This window comes from Euphorbia lathyris, chromosome 8 (genome assembly GCF_963576675.1).
Source record: "Euphorbia lathyris chromosome 8, ddEupLath1.1, whole genome shotgun sequence".
NCBI lineage: Eukaryota > Viridiplantae > Streptophyta > Magnoliopsida > Malpighiales > Euphorbiaceae > Euphorbia > Euphorbia lathyris.
This window is the reverse complement of record NC_088917.1, coordinates 45,821,092-45,838,518: the sequence shown is the minus strand read 5'-3', so window position 1 is coordinate 45,838,518 and position 17,427 is coordinate 45,821,092. Positions and strand designations below refer to the sequence as shown.

General features: G+C 35.8%; 1 non-coding gene across 1 annotated transcript; it reads right to left on the bottom strand.

Annotated features, from left to right (window-relative positions):
• Positions 1-10,905: 10,905 nt before the first annotated feature.
• On the bottom strand, positions 10,906-11,012 carry LOC136204913 (small nucleolar RNA R71). Its single transcript, XR_010675725.1, has one exon. It is a non-coding gene; the product is annotated as a small nucleolar RNA R71 (small nucleolar RNA).
• Positions 11,013-17,427: the final 6,415 nt, after the last annotated feature.

Sequence of the window (17,427 nt, the reverse complement as noted above, 5' to 3'; positions counted from 1 at the left end):
CCACTCCCATTCCGGAGAGAGAGAATTTCGACCCCTACCGTAGAGGACGGAAATTCCACCGCTTGCTTCCATTCGATTAATTTCATCTCTTTCTCTTTATCCTTGAGCTTGTGTTGATTTATTAGAGGCAATCTATTTTGGTTGCTATTCATCGGTTGAGATTCTAACTTGTTTGATCTTGTCTTTTGGTTTGTGCTCGTGAACTCGGAACTAGAGTTGAGGGCACTTCGCTAGCAACAGTAGATAGTTCTTCTAAAAGGTATTTCCTTCTATCCTTCTTTGAATGAAATAACGATTAACGGATCTTGGGAAAAGGAAATAGGTTAAAAAAATTATATTTCCGCTGCCAAACGTTTGCCTATTTTCCTTTAACTGTTCCCTAGGAAACTTCGATCACGATGGTCCGGACCATTCACAGTGCACAAGGTGTACCCTCATGGTGCTATAGAAATTCAATGTGGTGCAGGTATGGTGTTCAAGGTTAATAGGCAACGTCTCAAACCCTATTTGGTTCATGAACCAAAAGGTGGAGCAGATGTGACCCATTACCTTGAACAACCAAATTAAGTCGTGTGTTATAATGAAAACACACAAACAAAAATAAATAAATATATTTATATATATATATATATAATAATAACGACATTGAAGGAGGGAGATGATAATTAGGACTATGGGTTGCACATCCTCTCCATTGACATATTCTACACATTAGGGTGTTTTCATACCATTGAACTTTTCGAACCAGGGTACATTTTACAGTTTTAACATTTACCCTAGCTTGACTAAAATTCATGGTTAGGATGCAACCCCACATGTGTACATTCACTCGACCCTAACGTTCACCCTATCCTTTGCCCTTTTTAATTTTCACTTTTAGTAGTTTATCATTAATTATTGTCTCAAATTTTAACATTATCTCAAGGACATCTATGGCAAGTGGAATGGTTGTTTCAAAAAGCAGCCTTGGGAGCAGTTCGCTGATATGAGTCAGTGTGCAACATTTATTACTGCCACTGGCCATGTTATTCAAGTCTGACTTGTCCATCATTACGCAGCGTAATCAAAGTACGAAGAGGAAGGGGTTATGCATGTTGCCAAACAAGAAATGGGGATAAAGTCATTCCGGAGGCAGTTATACTTCTGATTGGTTGTTCTAATATTGAACCGCCACACACATTTTGCTTCCCCCCATCTTTATAACCCCCCATTTTGAAAAACCCATCTCATTTACACTGCTCATCCCTTACTCTCACTACTCCCATCTCCACTCTAATGGCCCGCAAAAATACTCGCTCCTCCACTGCCGGCAAATAAAAGGAGAAACAACCTGATGGCAGTGGAAGCACCATAAGCTCTAGTGCTTTATCCCGTCAACTACTCACCTTCTCAGACGAAACCGAGCAGCGGAACTTTCAGAACTTCTAGAGCACTGATCTTCATACAACCCGGAAGATATGCTGGAACAGCCTTGAGATTGTCGGCTTGACCACGGAAGTGAAAGCCTTCATTGATGGTGCCAACTTAACAACCTTTCTCTCAATCGATGATGAATCCTACCGCGAACTGACCCTGGAATTCATCTCTGCGTTCCAACGAGACCCATCGATCACCGAGAAGGAGAATCACAAGCGCTACCATTTTCGGATCCGAGGAAATCACCTCAACTGCTCCATTAACACGATGAATATTCTTTTGGGAGTAGTTCACCAAGACAGGCTGGAAGATGAACCTTACGCATCGGCGATGTGCGAGATCCCTGAAGACTTTGACGTGATAGCTTTCTGGAAAACCATCACGGGGCAGAGTGATTATAGCCCTAGCACTTCAAAGGGCTCCGGGATAGACAACAACGGACTCAAATACATGCACCACATTCTAGCTGGGTCCCTGTTCGACCGTGTTCACCAGGCCACTGTCCCAACGGCTGATTTATTTGCTCTTTACTATATGTATAACCAGAAACCAATGAATGTGGGTTACTTTTTTTGCAGAATACATCTCCTCACTCCAGTAGAAGAAGAGTGTAGCTGGTTTGTTCTATGGCCCGTACATTAACACCATCGCGAAGAATGTGGGATTCTTCGACCCAAAATTTACTACACTAACGAAGGGACCAAGCATGGAGCCAGTCAGCCTAAACACCATGAAGCGCCCGGAGATATGCTGCGATGTGGATGGAATCTGGTACTTATGGAAAACCACTAACGCGCTAAAACAGAAGGACATCAACCAGCTAGAGAGCTCGAAAAAGAGAAAGAGCAATGAGGGATTCGCCAAGCCTATTGATATCTCACCCTTGAAAACATTTGTGAAAGACTAACACCATGATGCCAGTGACGAGAGGTTCTTCCAACAGGCTGCTCGCTTGAGCATGCAAACAATTCTGATCAATTTAAGGGTGATGGAACATTGGCTGGCAGCATGTGACCAGGAGATAAAGATCCTCAGGGCAAGAATAGTTGTGCTGGAAATGGGCAATAGCACTGCTGGAACCAAACAGACTATTTCTGATGCTTCCAAACAAAGCCCGGACAAAAATCCTGTCAAGATTAAAGTCAATTCACTAGCGGCCTTGAAAGATGTTGATGATGTAGGGAGGATGCTCAGTCCTCCCAATCTCCTGCGTTTTGATTCACTACACTTCTCCTTCCATGCTTGTACCTATGTTTATTTGTTGCTAGATGCATGTGCTTTTGCAGATGTTAAATTCCTTGCCCATACTGTTTGTCATTAAGGATAATATTTTGTTTAAGTTGGGGGTAGGGGATTCTCATTTTAGCATCTCTGCAACTGTTCAGTCTTTCTTGCCCCCCATGCTTGCTACAATTATTTTCCTCTTGTTATGCAATTTACAACTTCACTCCACCAAAATCAAAGCACATCACCCCCACACACCATGTGTGCATCCTCCATCTTATTTCTTGAGCTTTTGAGAAACCCTTCTAGCTATTTTGCAAGCAGTTTACTTGTTTTGACTATGATTTAATAAATTTGCTAGGATTAGGAAGATTAGATTCATGATGAATTATTCGTTTATAATCTTTATTGCATGATAGCTATGAACAACCTGCGAGAGTTGAGCCAAAAAGATGCATGCACATGTGCAAATTTATTTCTTTTATGAGTGGGCTTTGCATGTTCAGCTGTAGGTAAACTTTGCTAGGGTTTCCCTAATGTGGAGTTCGCTAGTTGTTCGGCATAAAAAGTTGATCGTTCCTAAACACCGACCCCCTTACCCAAACATCACATTTTCACCATCCCATAAAACACCCAACCAGTGAAGTAGTTGTTCAAATATTTTAGAGCCAAGGAACAAGACTAAATACCAAAAAGCTTGTTACACTTATGCTTAGGAGGGCACATCTTTATAAAAAAAACAAGTAATAAAGTGCCCCGACCTAGGAGAGATTTAAACAAAAATTTGAACAAGCACAAAGAGCTTAGCTGGCAATCCACACGAACAACTACCCATCACTTCCTCACATTTTTGTCCCTTAAACCATCTAACCTTTACCCAAACACTCTTGAAATGATTCTACTTATGCTGAATAACTGTAAGCTCCTATTTGGAACGAATTGCAAAGTTAAAACTTACACTAATGCATGCATTGCTATTGAGTGACTTAAACACCCATAAAATTGAGAGAAACACGGCAAGCTAATGTGTCATCAGATGCAGCTTAATATGATAATGATATAATAAAGGAATCAGTTCATCATTTAGTTCAATCTGAATTGTCCTAGTTTGGTTGATTATTTCATGACTCAAATATCTTAAATTGCCTGCATTAGCTGGATTTGTTTTCTTCACTATTTATGCTTTCACCACCTTGTACATTGTGTTGCTTGGGGACAAGCAAAGGCTCAAGTTGGGGGTAATTTGATGCGAGCAAGATAGAGAAGATTGTGAGGCAGATCATTCATGGAAAAGAGCTACCGAGACCAAAGTTTCCATCAAGAATGGAAGGAAACAGTAAGAAATAACAGTTCACAAGGATCCCTCTTGAACAGCTGCAGAGTAGTGTGAAAATACACATTCAGCAACAGAAATGGGACGGACAGACACGTTTCGGATAAACACGCGGGTTAAGCATGGACCAATGGGAGAATGAAACGTGGAAGACAACTTTTTATGTACCAAGATGAAATAGATGGTTGTGATGTAATGTTCTTTTTGTGTTTTTTGGAGTACTATTTTGCCCTTACTATTTAGGGTTAAAGACTTCATCCTATAAATAGTTTGCTTTGTGGTAGGTGAAGATATTATTACCAGTAGCCACTCCTTTAGCTTTATTTTCAAGTTTCTGTTTTTAGAAGTATTTTGGGCACGGACATCCTGTTCACTCATGGAAATGAGTGAGTAGTTTACTTGTTGCCGGTCTAGCCAGCCATAAATGGCGATGGTAAGTATTTCTCTTATATTAATGAAGCATCTTTATCAGTGAATGGCTATCAAATGGTGTATTGAATGTTTTAGATAATGATCAAGTCTAAATGCTAGTGAAAAGGGATGACATGACCTTGCTCTTGATTCATAGAAACAGCCATTTGATGCATATGGTTTTGGAGAGACACGAATATAACCATATGTTGAGGTTTCTTTTATGAATGCTCCTTGTTCTTAACGCTGGAACAAGTTAGCGCAAGGACACTTGGTTAAGCACTGTTCTTAGAATCTATGGAAAAAGGGACACCTGACCTTAATGACCTTAGAAGGAGAGACTCAAGTCAAGAACCTTAAAGATGCCTATGTTAATGGATTAGTTATATGAGCAATTTCTATTCGGCGTAGCGCTAGACCAGCAGTTGTTTCCCTTTTGATATTTAACTTAACTCATTCATGTTTCCTTATTTTATTGCATGTTCACTACACCACAATCAACGTTAGCTGATCTAGTGATTAAGGTAACTACTCATGATCTTAGGGGGCGTTTGGTTTAAACTTCGGAAACGGAAACAGAATCGAAATCAGAATGTGGCGGAATCAGAATCGGAATGACTATTTATTTATTATGTTTGGTTTAATTCTTTAATGATCGGAATCGGAATGAATACATTTATTATTTTTTTTGTTCAAAAAAATAAATATAAAAATATTAAATCATTAGTATAAAATATTTAATATATTAAAATAAATTTAATGGTTTTTTATTGATAATTTCTTTTATTACTGTAAATAATAATTTCAAAAGAAAAAAACATCCAATCATAATTGTTTATAATATAAACAATGTATTAGATAAAATATAAAATAATATAAGATGGCATTGATGTTGTATTCCTCAAAGAAGTGGTTGATCTGCTTAAAAAAAATTAAAACTATGGTTTATTAATAATTGAAAATAAATCGTGGTGGATATACTTTATTAAAAAAATCGTGGATGTAAAATTAAAAGTGAAATAATTTTTTAATTAAATTAATAAATCAATGGGAATGAAATTTGATTGAGGTGAGGGAAGGTGGGAATCATGGATTCTAATAAAAGAGGAATATGATTCTCATTCCTCAATTAAAATTACAAAAGCAAACACAAAGAAATGGAATCATCTATTTCCATTCTCATTCCCTCCTTTAATTTTGACTAACCAAACACCCCCTTAACTCAACCCCTGTGGAAATGACACTTGGTTTTGCCCAACTACAATAGACCTAGTATACTTGCTAGAGTCCCATTTTAAGAGACCATGGGCCCAATTCCTACTTGAATATAATTAATCGTTTATATTGACCGTGATTAAATTGATTAATTGAAATTCATAAGTTGGACCTAATGACCATTTAGTGTGGCTTAATGGTTTTCCAAGGCTTTTCATGAATCTTATTACAAATCTTAGATTTATTACTTGAGCCGGACCAAGGGAAAGTAATAAATCGAATGTTTGGAACTAAGAAAACTTAATGCTTCTTTGGATTAATTACTTGAGTCGGACCAAAGGAAAGTAGTTAATTGAAAGTTTAGAACTAATTACTCGAGCGGTTTTTCTTGAATCTTAAGTAATCACTTTAGCCGGACCAAGGTAAAGTAGGTTAAAAAGGTTTAGATTAATAAAACTTAATGCTTCTCTAGATTAATTACTTGAGCTAGACCAATGGAAAGTAATTAATCAAGAGTTTAGGGCCAATCTCGAGAATCTATTAGTTAATAAGAAAAATCATCATCTTAAAAAGGATAAAACAACTTAAAAGGGGTTAAGTGTTATTACCAAGCAAAGAGGTTAAGTGAAGCTAGAAGCCTTAGTTTCTTTCAATATAAGTAATCTCTCACCAAATTTGTATAACTTTCATTTCATTTCTTGCTTAAGTCTTAGTTTGGTTGTCCAACAAACTCTACCTTTTGATTGTTTAAATAATAGATAGTAAGCAAATAGATTAGTACTTATAATCACCATCCTCGTGGGAACGATACTCTACTTTCACTTTATTACTTGATACACGACTAAGGTACACTTTCCTTCACATGCACGTATACGTAAAACACGCATCAAGTTTTTGGCGCCGTTGCCGGGGATAGTAGAATTATAATATTAATCTAGTCAAACTTCTATTAATTTAGACGTTTATTTTCTTTTATGAACACAAGAAGTATAAGTTGGCCTTTATTATTGCCCGATCCTGAAATTGAGCATACTTTCCACAGGAACTTAGCTAATCAACGAGAAAACATGGCGCAAGAGGAACGTTCCATCATGGATCTACTCACTCCAAACTGTTTGGACATGAATTCAAGTATCGTGGAACCTGCCATTAGGGCTGCACAAAACTAACCGGAAAACCGAAAAACCGATTTCCGAAACCGAAACCAAACCGAAAAATAGGTTAACCGTAACCGATGGACTAGTTTACGGTTTTTATTTTAAAAACCGATGGTTAACCGAAACCGAAAAATAAACCGATTATGTATTAATACGCATAAAACTAGTATAAATATATATAGAAATTTAATTATCAATCTATAAATATACATATTTGTATTTAATTTTTAAGTTAAAAATAGCATAATAACTTAAAACTTATTTGTTTTGACAATTTTGTTAATTAAATTTGAAGTTACATATTTTTATTTAATATTTAAATAATTATATATTTATCTTAAAGTGAATAATTATAGATGTAGAGTGATATTTGCTACGAAAAGTCACTAATGGTTAACCGACCGAAATATAGGTTAACCGACCGAAGTTTATATTAACCGAAATATGGTTAACCGAATTAAATGGACTGGTTAATGGTTTTTGTTAATGGACTGGTTAACCGACCATGTGCACCCCTACCTGCCATTAGAGCAAACAACTTCGAGATCAAGCTGGAAATGATCCAACTTATACAAAACTCCGGCCAATTTGGCGGAGATCCGAGAGAAGATCCAAACTCCCATTTAAATAAATTTGTTAAACATTGTTCTATGCTTAAGCAAAATGGAGTACCACCAGAAGTTATTAAACTAAAATTGTTTTCTTTTTCTTTAAGGGACGATGCAGCTGACTGGTTGTATTTTCTCGAGGCCGGATCCATCGGGACATGGGATGAGTTAGTTAATAAATTCTTAGCTAAGTACTTCCCTCCATCTATATGATGCGTGGGAGCGATTCCGCCGATTATTGAAGAAATGCCCATATCATGGATTTGAGAAATGGCAACAGGTTAGTATTTTCTATAATGGTTTATCTTCCGCTAAATGTGCCACAATTGATTCTGCCGGAGGAGGAAACATCCTTAAGAAGACCCAAATGGAGGCTTATGATTTAATCCAAGAACTGGCGGAAAGGTGTTCTCATTGGCAAGTGGAGAAAAATCTTGAAACAATAGCGGGAACATATTTGGTTGATTCGTCATCAAGATCCGGCATTGATGAGTTAAATAAAAAATGGATCTATTAATGGCTATTTAAACCAAAATAATTTGTGTGATTTATGTAATTTAAATAGACATAAGAGTGAGGATTGTCAAGCGGCAAACCTATTCATTGGGGATACCGCTAGTGCAAACTTTGTGGGAAATTTTAATCAATCTAGTCCTTATTCCAACACATATAACAATGGATGGAGAAATCACCCTAATTTCTCATGGACTAATAATCAAAATGTGTAAAATCCGCAAATACCACCACCCGGATTTAATCCTAATGAAACGAGAAATAATGGTGATGAAGCTTCGGCTATTGTAACAATTCTTGCAAAAATGGAATCTCGTCTTACAAGTATGGAGGAGTGGAAGAGAAATCAAGAGACGTTTACAAAAGGTCTTGAAACGAACATAAGCCAATTAGAAAAAGCCTTATCCGAACATCTTATGGGATCTCTTCCAAGCAACACGGAAACAAACCCAAAGGAGTATATGAAAGCCATCACATTGAGAAACAATAAAGAGTTACAGTCAGCTCTGAGCAGCGGGTAAAAGATACCATGGATGAGGTAAGTACTTCTCAACCTCAAGATTCATCTCCTCCTAAGCTTTTTGCGGATTCACTTGTTCAACCTTACAAAACAAAAATTCAATTTCCTCAAAGGTTGAACAAGGAGAAACAAAAAAAGCAATTCTCCAAATTTCTCGACATTTTCAAGAAATTGCACATAAATATTATGTTCGCGGAAGATTTGGAAAATATGCCCATGTATGCTAAATTTTTAAAAGATATACTTTCCAAAAAGAGAAAATTGAAGGATAATGAAACAGTGAAATTAACGGAAGGATGTTCGACTATCCTACTCAATAAATTACCACCCAAATTAAAGGACCCGGGAAGTTTCTATATCCCGTGTACTATCGGTGGTATGTATTTCGAAAGAGCTTGATAAGCCCAAAATATACCTAAAATAACATACATAATTATGTCAATTTCGTGTGAAAAATATGTTAATTATATTCTTTTGGAAGAATTTTACATTGGTATTTGTTACTATTGTGCAAGGTGCTAAATTATTTGGAAAAATCCAAATAGGAGTTAAAATGGAGCAAAAACGAGTAAGAAATCAAGTTTTCAATGAAAGACGCATACGAGATTCAGAGGCCGCGCTAGAGATTCAGTAATCAAACTAAGGAAGCAATACAAAGTCTTTGTCGCGGTCGAGATACTAGAAATCTCGATCGCGACACACGTTCTGGCGCACCAGAAACGCGAAATTCTTCCACACCTCCTTACTTCTAAAGTCGCGACAAGGATTCTCATAATCTCTACAGAAACAGCAAGATGATAAGGCACATTTTACATGTTTTAATTTTTAAATGACGCATCCTTTCATCCGGATAGAGACGACTCTTCACCAACAGATACGTTCCTTCAACACACCTCTTGAACAATTATAAATAGAGGAGACATTTCAGAATTCAAAGAGTTAGAGATTTTAGTTTAATTTTGTTAGAAGCATACTTGTTATACAAGTTGTACAAATAGTTAGATACAAGATATAGATCTTATAGTTTACGTTAGAGTTTTGTTCGAAGACGAGTTTATGCTTTGTGGCGACCGAATAGGTGTTATTTCGAGGATTCAGCGAGAGGAACCAGTGTAGGAGGTGCCCCAAGGTCTGATGAACCTACGAAGTTGAGGAAAGGATTGACAACCCAGAACTCAATTAGTTAAAATGCTATCCAAGCTTCTTCTTCTCTGTTAACTTGTGACGTTTCAATTCAAACTAATAAAATATCTTTTCAATACAATTCCATCTTTACTGTTGTTATTTTGAGTTTGATCTAAGTAATATTCTTAAGTAATTTAACTGGTGTTTTCATAAAAAAACATTTATAAACAAATCTAATATTTTCCATAAAAACTTTTTGAACACTTAAGCAAATTCAGGTTTATATTTGATCATTGCGGGAATACCGAATTATCAGTTTAGATTCCGAATTTGATTAAGTTTTTTAGTCTTAGGCCGAATAAGAAAGGTTGATTACAGTTCAATGCCTATTAAATTGAATTAATTGATATTTTGTTACATCTTTCTAAACAAATCAAAGTTATAAGTTGTGTTCTTGCTTAGTATAAATAAGCCTTGGATATTAACTTTAATCTAAACATAATTTCTATAAGTTGTAATCTAAACTATTGGCAAAATTAGCATCAGAATCCATACCTTTTAACCATTTAACGATTTTTCTATTAACCTCGAGAAAACGAATTTAATTAGAAGTATAATTTTTATTTATCAAAACGTTCCCTGTGGGATCAATATCTTTTTATTACTACAAGCGAAACTGTGCACTTCCGGAAATCGCTCAACAAGTTTTTGGCGCCGTTGCCGGGGAACGGCAATTTGATTTTAAAAAAAATTATTTTTGTATTTTTATTCCGAATCTTGGTTTATAGATACTTATACTTATATTTATATTATATATTATATTTACTTACAATTTTATTTTTCAATTTTTTTGAAGGTAATTTCTGTTCATGCGCAGTACTAGAAGTTCGGACATTTAACCGGAATCATTTGATCCAGAAATTGAGAAGACACTAAAGAAAAATAAAAAGAATAAAAAGAAAAAGAATACAGAAACACAAAATCAAGAACCACAAGCAGTAGAAATGGGAGAACGCCCTAGACTTATATATTATGCTACACCAGGGGTTAACGGAGTTACCATTAGTGTAGTTAGAGCCCAAATTAATGCACATTAGTTTGAGATTAAACCAGCATTACTGAATATGCTACAAAACAGTGTTACTTTTTTATGGATTGCCTAAAGAAAATCCAAATGCCCATTTAACTAACTTTTTTGAGATTTGTGACACCTTTAAAATTACAGACGTTTCTGCCGAAGCAGTCAAACTTCGCCTTTTTCCTTTCACATTGAAGGACAGAGCTAAGGTTTGGTTGAATTCTTTGTCGGCCGGAACAATCCAAACTTGGAACCAATTAGCCCAAGCATTCTTATCCAAATATTTTCCCCTAGCCAAACCCTCAAAATTCATTAAAGAGATTACATCATTTACACAACATGAAAATGAAACCTTGTATGAAGCATGGGAACGCTTCAAAGAACTTCAACATTTATGCCCTCGCCATCATTTACCCGATGAAATGTGAATGCAAACCTTTTATAATGGTATAAATCTTACCACAAGGAGTTCACTAGATGTTATGTCGGGATGACTATTTATGAAGAAGACATCTACCAAAGCAAAAGAACTTTTAGAGGAAATGGCTATTAACAGTAGCATGTGGCTTGCAGAACGTGCACAGACACCGGTTACTCCAAAACCATCGTCCTCGACTTCATCATCTATTAAAGGTATAATTAATCTTGACCCTATAGCGATGTTACAAGCATAATTTTCTGCACTTTCGCATAAAATTTATAAGCTTATGACACCGTGTGATGTTAATGGGAATCCCATCCAAGATCATATGGATTGTAGTGGTGCGGATGAGGTAGAACATGTAAATTTTTTCCAAGGACAAAATCACATTAATAACCCGTATTCGAATACCTATAATCCTGGATGGAGAAATAATCCAAATTTTAATTGGAAATAGAATAATAATACTAATGCCAATCAAGAAAGAACTAATAATTATCAAAATCAATCAAGAGATTCTATTGGCACACTTTCTTCCAAAATTGATAAGTTTATAGATGCTATTGGTGGTAAGATGAACAATCATGATGAAAATTTTAAACGTATTGAAAATAAGTTTGATCAATTATTTAAGAACCACTCATCTAGTATCCATAATTTGGAAGTATAAATTGGACAAATTGCCAAGTCAATTTCATCCCACAGGTTGGAGGGTTTGTATAGATTATAGGAACCTATACAAGGCAACCAGGAAAGATCATTTTCCTCTTCCTTTCATCGATCAAATGATCGAAATGATAGCCAGTCATGCATTTTGTTATTTTCTAGATGGTTATACCGGATTCTTTCAAATTTACATTTACCCGGATGACCACGATAAAACAACCTTCACATGTCCCTATGGAACTTTTGCTTATAGAAGAATGTCTTTTGGTCTATGTAATGCACCCGCAACGTTTCAACATTGTATGACTGCAATTTTTAATGATTTAATTGAAGCATGGAAGTATTCATGGATGATTTTTCCGTTTATGGAGATTCTTTCGATGCATGTTTACAAAACTTAGATAAAGTATTATTTAGATGTGAAGAAACGAACTTAGTACTTAATTGGAAAAAATGTCACTTCATGGTAGACGAAGGAATAGTTTTAGGACATAAAATTTCTGAAAAAGGATTAGAAGTGGATAGAGCGAAAACTTCTGTAATAGAAAATTTACCCCCACCAACCACGGTAAAGGGAGTAAGATCATTTTTAGGACACGCAGGTTTTTGCAGAAGGTTTATAAAGAACTTTTCCGTAATTGACAAACCACTTACTAATTTGCTTATGAAAGATTCTACTTTTGATTTTAACGAGGATTGTTTACAAGCCTTTAGTACGTTGAAAACCGCTTTAGTCAGTGCACCCATAATTGCTAAACCCGATTGGGATTTACCTTTCGAAATTATGTGCGATGCAAGTGGCTTAGCCGTAGGATGTGTACTAGGTCAAAGGAAAGATAAGAAACTTCATGTCATATATTATGCAAGTCACACTTTATCCGGTGCACAATTAAATTATACAACAACCGAAAAAGAAATGCTAGCGGTAGTTTTTGCATATGATAAGTTTAGATCGTACTTGTTAGGGTCTAAAGTCATCATTTACACCGATCATGAATCTTTAAGGTATTTGTTTGCTAAGAAAGATGCAAAACCACGTCTTATTAGATGGGTTTTATTATTGCAAGAGTTTGACATTGAAATAAAAGATAAAAAGGGAGTCGAAAACCTTGTCGTCGATCATCGATCAAGACTTGAAGATGAAAATGGTCCAATTGGTGAGACCGTAGGCATATGAGATGATTTCCCCAATGAATATCTCATGTAAGTAAAAAGTGTAGTAGCACCATGGTATGGGGATATAGCTAATTACCTTGCTGCTAATATTGTTCCAGATGGATTAAATTCCCAGCAAAAGAAGATATTCTTTTCGGAAGTTAAAAAATATTTTTGGGAAGATCCGTTCTTGTTCAAGACATGTGGTGATAGAATGCTTAGGAGATGCGTTAATGAGTTTGAATATAATTCTATTATGTTGGAATGTCATGCAAGCTCTTATGGAGGTCATAACGGCGTAAGCAAAACAGTTGCTAAGGTATTAGAATGTGGATTCTTTTGGCCTACTCTGTTTAAAGATGTTCGTTCATTTGTTATTCGTTGTGATAAGTGTCAAAGAACCGAGAATTTAGGAAAGAAAGATGAGATGCCTCTCACGAACATGTTGGAAGTTGAAATCTTCAACGTGTGGGGAATCGATTTTATGGGTCATTTTCCTCCTTCTTTTAGCAAAACTTATATTTTAGTGGCCGTAGATTATGTTTCAAAGTGGGTTGAAGCAATTGCAACCCCGACCAATGATTATAAGGTAGTTGTTAAGTTTTTAAACGAAATATTTTATTGATTTGGAGTCCCTAGAGTAATGATAAGCGATGGAGGTACTCATTTCATAAATAGAAGTTTTGATTCGCTAAATACGGAGTACATCATCGTGTATCTACGTCATACCATCCTCAAATGAATGGTCATACAGAAATTTCAAATAAAGAACTCAAATGGATATGAGAGAAAACATTTTCATCTTCTAGGAGAGACTGGTCACACAAACTTAACGATGCATTATGGGCATACCGTACTGCATTCAAAACACATATAGGAATGACACCATATAGATTAGTCTATGGTAAAGCTTGTCATTTACCAGTAGAGTTAGAACATAAGGCGTATTGGGCAATCAAAACCCTTAATTATAATTTGCAAAGCGCAGGTAAAAAGCGTTTGTTTGACTTAAACGAGTTGGATAAATTACGCTACTTATCTTACGAAAATGCAAAGGTATACAAGGAAAAAGTGAAAAAATGGCACGATGCCAGAATTAAGGTCAAAAACTTTAATGCTGGGGATAAAATTTTACTTTTTAATTCCCGATTGAAGTTATTTCCAGGTAAGCTTAAGTCTAGATGGACTGGACCGTATTTAGTTCATAAAACATTTGAGTATGGAGCTTTGGAATTAGAGAATTCTAAAGGAGAACGATTTAAGGTTAATAGTAATCGTTGTAAAATTTATTAGGATGGAGCTCCGATTCAAGCAATTGAATCTGTGGATACATTTTATGAAATTTAATTTACTTAGTTCTTCGTTCTTAGTTTTAGTTCATAGTTTTAATTTTATTTTACTTTTTTTTTTAGTTAAGAAAAAATAAATTTTATCATTGAAAAGAATAATAAAGTCATGTTTTCAATTTTCATTTCAGAAAATAAATGTGTTTTAAGTCTTAATTAATTTTTATTCAAAATCTCTGTAGGGATTTCTGAAATCTCAACTGAGATTTTTAGCATGTTAACCTAGGAAAAGTTTCTGCTCGCGTAGAGATTTTAAAATCTCCACCGCGACATTGGAAGGGGTTCAACATGCGACTTTGCTCAGGTGCAAAGCGTGTCGTGACTGAGATTCCAAGAATCTCGATCGCGACACGGCCTAATAATTGTGCTGTAACCTTATTTCCTTATCTTTCCTAAGTTTATATGCTCTATTTCGAATTTTTCAATCATTTTTCTACCCAAAAGGTACCAATTTGGCACCTTTCATTTTTAACAGACACAATTTTGGGTTTTAGTAACCTATAAATTAATTTTTTTTTCAGAATTACATTATCTATTCATCTCTTTCAGAAAATCTGAACTTCTCACTTTACAATTTATTAAGTTACAGACACCAAATTTCCTTTAGACATGACTTCCTCTTCTAAACACATTAAGAAAAATACGTCTGCTCGTAGCAAATGTGTTGATATCTCAACACGTTACGGTGCATGATTCCCCATTTATAATGAAGATGAGGGACGACGATATCTACAGTTTCGTTACGTCATGTTTTGTGTATATGGACGAGTTCCTAAACGATGAACTTGGAATTGGCGATGACATGAATCCCTACATTACAAACTTAGGATGGACCAAGTTTTCGTCCATACGATTCCCAGTAATTGGTAAATGGGTGGTAGAGTTCTTTTCAACAGTACGTTTCATCAACAAATGGCGAGTTCGTCTCAGTTTCCGAAACGGGGGAAAAGAATACACATTCAGATATCCCAAATTGCATGAATGGTTTGGATTCCCGCCACTGGATACAACTTAGTACCATCCTGGAAGAGATATGACTTCTCGAGATATATGGAGAATGTTGACAGGATTTTGGAGATTCAATCTCTGCCACAGTTTAGTTGGACGTGACACCGATCTGTATGTGTTAGGCGACATATTTCAGGGCAATACCGTTAATTCCTCAAAGATTTTGATGGAGGGATTGATAGTCGCCTCTCGTTCGAAGAACAAGACGGTTGGGTATGGGAGTATAATCTGTGGAATAATTTTAGGTGCCAATGGCACGATTTCAGTATCTTGGAACGAGAACGAATTATATCCCGTTCTCGACTTTGAGTTTTTAGAAAATGAAGGGCTAGTTAAACGTGTATTTCGTCTTGGTCCACGATTTCTTTCTCCATAAGAAAGACAAGTTTTTATTCAAGCCAAAATAAATCAGGCCAATGCACGACGAATTCCCATTCATCGGGATGACGTTTAAGTTTAATTTATGTTTGATTGTTTTAAGTGTATTTGTGTAATGTATATAAATGTTTTGATGTTTTGATTATGTGCTTCATGTATATAAGTTTCTATAATTAATAAAGTTTTAATTCCTTCACTATTATTTATTTTTAATTAAGGTAAAACCTTTTGGTTAACCTTTAATTTAATGTTTCAATTTTATTTTTAACATTTCAGGAATTAAAATTAGCATTAATGACACATAATTATAAGAAGAATTGAATTTTTTCAAGTTGAAATTGTCGAAAAAATCAGATTTTAGGGTTGCAGGTCCAGAATCTCAGTAGGGATTTTTAAAATCTCTGGACAAACAGCGAAGGAGGTGTTTTAGGAAGAATAATTCTCCCTGAAAAGTTCTTGTTGCGACCGAGATTCTAGGAATCTCGATTGCGACACGCGTGATTATATGCGGACATTGAACCTAAAATTGTATCTTTTCCCATTCCAACTCTAAATTAACACCTATTCTTCTTCCCTATTTATTATCCATCAATCACACCTATATACATCACCTCCTACTTTCACCAATCAACACCTTTTACTCTTTCCAAAACTAAAGATTTTTCATCTTCCCCATAAATCTTTCCCTATTCATCATCTTCTGCAACACAGAACCCTAACCTTACACAACCATTTTTCTTATTTTCTTTCATCTCTCTAAACTCTCCCAACCAAATTCAAGCAAAAAAAATCCTAGACAAAAGAGAGTTGCACACAAAACAAAAGCCACACAAGCCAATCGCTTACGGGTTCAATATGGAGCGACTTTCGACATTGAGACGGATGTGGAGGGACGTCGCTATCAACATTTTTCCAGGAGCAAAATGGAGTTCACCGACATGCAGTTTTTAGACTTCGATACGGTAAATGCTCTCTCCTTCTCCGAACGTATTGATGAATATTTAAACGTTCTTGGTTGGAAGAAGTTTGCTAGCATGCGTTTTCCGCATGTTAAGTCGGACATTGTGGAGTTTTTTGTTACATTAAATTATGATAAGAAGCATTGAATTATTTCTTTTAGAAATAAGGGTGTACGATTTGAGGTCGGGTATGAGGAGATGAGTGAATGGTTTGGTTTTTCTACTCAAGATTTTTATCACAAGCCGAAAATTTTTAGGACACACACGGTTTGGAACTTTTTGACGGATTTAGATGTTTTTTGTCCGAAGAACACTTCGAGCAAATTGATTAAGGATAATTGTGTCTTTTATTTTCACAAATATTTATCCTATTCACTATTTGGTAGAGTTGAGGGGTCAAAAGTGCAAAGTCGTGATTTGTTTGTGCTAGATTGTATTTTTAAGCATTTGAAGATTGATAGTATCGGCATGATTTTTGATAATTTGCACCGAGCTGCCGTTTCCCGTAATAGGCAAGTTCCTATGGGTAATTTAATTACCGGAATTATTTTAGGAGCACGGGGTGAATTATCGGATTTTCAAAACCTGACTTATAATTTTGGATTGCCTCTCTTGGACATTTCGGTTCTTCAAAGGGCCAATTTAGTGCTTAAACTAGGACCACCCGCATTTAAATCATATGAAGAGCGTACTAGGAGTCTATTTACTAGTTCGGGTGGTGGAGCTTCGAGTCCCCATGGTTTAGGTACACAAGAGGGTGATGATGAAGATGAAGAGAATGAAGAGGAGGAGAATGTTGACGGGCAAGCACAAGAGCATGACCAAGAAGAGGAGGAGCCAAGGGCTAATGTTGAAGAGCAAGTTGGTTGGCAACATGTTTTGAATCAAGTCAAT